This window comes from Octodon degus, unplaced genomic scaffold, assembly GCF_000260255.1.
Source record: "Octodon degus isolate 3935 unplaced genomic scaffold, OctDeg1.0 scaffold00016, whole genome shotgun sequence".
Taxonomy (NCBI): Eukaryota; Metazoa; Chordata; class Mammalia; order Rodentia; family Octodontidae; genus Octodon; species Octodon degus.
The window spans coordinates 7,834,790-7,838,119 of NW_004524592.1; the positions used below are offsets into that span (position 1 = coordinate 7,834,790).

At 35.9% G+C, this 3,330-nt stretch overlaps 1 pseudogene; it reads right to left on the reverse strand.

Moving 5' to 3' along the window:
- Nucleotides 1–3,330, reverse strand: part of LOC101579902 — a 137,875-nt pseudogene that overhangs the window by 128,172 nt on the left and 6,373 nt on the right.

Consider the following 3,330-nt stretch of genomic DNA (forward strand, 5'->3'; position numbering starts at 1 on the left):
TAATTCTCTTTCTTAATTGCATCTTTCCCTGGTTTTGGTATCAGTATAATACTTACCTCCCAGAATGATTTTGGAGGATTGCTTCCTTTTCAATTTCACTGAAGAGTTTGAGGAGTATAGGGATGACATCTTCCATAAATTTCTTGTAGAATTTAGCTGTGAATTTTTCTGGATCTGGACTTTTCTTTGTCGGTAGGTTTCTTATTACATCTCATATTTAATTTGCTGTTATTGTTTTACTGAGATTTGTTATATCTTGCTGATTCAGTTTTGGTAATTTGTACCTTTCTAGGAATCTGTCCATTTCTTCTGTGTCTTCTATTCTGTGAGAATAAGATTCTCAAAGTAGCTATTGATAATCTTCTGAATTTCCACTGAGTCTGTGGCAATTACACCCATTTCTGTCTTTATTGCTTGTATTTGAATTTTTTCTTACATCTCTTTGATGTGGTTATCTAGGGGCTTATTGATTTTATTTAATCTTTCAAAGAATCAGCTTTTTGTTTCGTTAATTCTTTGTACTGTTTTCTTCTTCCAAATTGAATTAATTTCTGCTTTAATCTTTATGATTTCTTCCCCTCTTTGGGCTCTGGGTTGGTTTGTTCTTTCTCTTCTAGTTGTTTGAGTTTCAGCATTAGGGTGGTTATTTGTTCCCATTCTGTTTTCCTTATGTGTGAGTTCACAGCCCTGAATTTCCCTCTGAGAACTGCTTTCATCGTATCCCATAAATTCGGATAAGCTGTGCTTGAATTTTCATTGAATTGTAGATATTGTTGAATTTCTTGCTTAATTTCATCTGTGACCCATTGTTTGCTCAGTAGGGTGTCATTTAATTTCCATGTATTTAGGGATTGTTGCTGGTTTCTTTTGTCATTTATTTCCAGTTTCATCGCAGTGTTCAGATAATATGCATGGGATAATTTCTATTGTCTTGCATATACTTAAGCATGACTTATACATCAGTACATGGTCTGTTTTAGAAAATGACCCATGTGCAGCTGAGAAAATTGTGTATTGAGCTGTGTTTGGATGGAACTTTTGTATATGTGCACCAAGTCCATTTGTTTCAAACTCTGCTTCAGTTCTGTTATTTCTTTGCTGAGTTTTTGTCTCGTTGACCTATCTTTTGGAGATAAGGGGGTGTTAAGGTCTCCTGTCAAAATTGTGGTATTGGATATTAGATTTTTCATTTCCATTAAGATTTGCTTTATATAGTTGGGTGCTCCCGTGTTTAGTGCATACATATTTATGAATGTTACCTCTTCCTCTTGAATTTTTCCCCTAACCAGTATATAGTGGCCTTCTTTATTTTGCTTGATCATTGTTGGTTTGAAGTTGAGACTGTCTGAGAGTAGAATTGCTAACCTTGCCTTTCTCTGGGGTGCTCTGGCATGTAGTATTGTGTTCCATCATTTGACTTTCAGTCTATAAATGTCTCTATAAGTGAAATTTGTTTCTTTTATGCAGCATATTGTTGGATTTTGTTTCCTATACCACTGTGCCAGTCTATTTCTCTTAATTGGTGAATTGAGTCCATTTACATTGATGCTTAGAATTGAGATGTATTTACTTATGATTGACATGTTATTTACCTGTTGTCTTTTACTCATTTTCTCCTGTGCTTTATTCTTTGCTTTTTTTATTTGGTTGTTTCTGATCTCATTCCTGGATTTCTGATCATTTTGGTCCTTCTCTAGAACATCTTTCAGTACTTGTAGGGTTGGTTTTGCCATCATGAAATTCTTTAGTTGTTCTTTGTCATGAAAGTATTTAACTTCTCCATCAAACTTGAAGGGAGTTTTGCAGGGTATAGTAGTCTGGGTTGGAATTTGTTTTCATAGAGGACTTGAAGTACTCTGCTCCATGCTCTTCTTGCCTTCATGGTTTGTGAAGAAAAGTTGGCCATTACTCTGATGGGTTTTCCTTTGAATGTGATCTGCTTCTTTTCTCTAGCAGCTTTCAGTATATTATTCTTATGCTAAATTTCTGGGATCTTGACTATTATATATCTTGGTGTGTTTTTCATTGGGTTGAGGTTACTTGGCATTCTGCATGCTTTGCTTTACTGGATGTTAAATTGTTTCCTCATATTTGGGAAGTTTTCTGCTATTACTTTTGCCCATATTTTCTTAAATGTCCTTTGTATTGACTCCTTTTTTCTCATTGATTCGTATTTATCTCACGTTTTTCATCTTGACATCGTCTTACAGTTGATGGATTATTTTTTCCTGTATCCTAGTTGTTTTTAAGATATCGTTTCTTAACTTTTCACTAGGTGCACCAGCATCTTCAAGTTCTGAAACTCTGTCTTCACTTTCACTTAAACAATTTTTCAAGCTTGTGATTGAGTTTTTAAGTTCCTCTATATCTCTTTGAGTCTGCTGCATGCGATCTATTTCTTTCCTGTATTGCTCATTCAAGAAATCCATCATTCTTCTGATCTCTTCTATTTTTTTTAAATCAATGTCTTCTTTAGAAGCAGTTGTTAATTCTTTTACTGCAGTGTTTTCTTCAGATTGGGTTTCCTCCCTATGTTTCTGTAGTTGATTCTTTACTCCAGATGCTATGAGTTTAATGAATTCTTTTTTTTTGTTTCAATAAAGAATTCTGCTCTCAGTTCCTCTATAACTTTCTGCTTTTGCTTATTTACTATTGATGATTTTAATTAATACATTTGAGCTGAGCTAGTAGAAAAGAATTCAGCTCTGAGTTCCTCTATAACTTTCTGCTTTAGACTATAACTTTCTGCTACAGACGCTATTAATTCATACATTTGAGCTCAGCTAGTGTCCTGTGCACTTTTTCTGGGTGGGCATTGGGTTTCTTCCATATGTTTCTGCATTTGATTCTTTACTGCAGATGCTATTAATTCAGGGATTTCTTTTTTCATTTCAAATCTGAGTTTTTCTATACCTTTCTGCAGTTGTTTCTTTATTCCAGCAGCTGTTGATTCTTTGATTTCTGCTGTGTGTTTTCCAGTTTTTCCTGTGTTACTGTCCTCTGCACTTGTTACGGGTGGGCTTGGGGTCTGAGATTGCATTTTGCTCCTTCTAGTTGAAGGAACAGTGTCTTCTATGTTTGTTGTAGAGCTTTTGTGCAGTTGTAACCTTAGCACCTACTGAAATTCAGGTGCAAAGCTACAAAGTTTGGATTTATCCTGTGGTGCCTGGCTTGGGTCTGGCTGCTGTGCTCAGCTTTTTCCTGCTGCTGCCCTTGGGAGTGATCCTGTTGTGCCCCTCTGACAAAATGTTCTGCTTCTGGACTTGATGGTTGGCTTTGTCCCCTACTCTTTCTGCACGGATTGCATCTGCATGGTTTCACCCCAGGCCT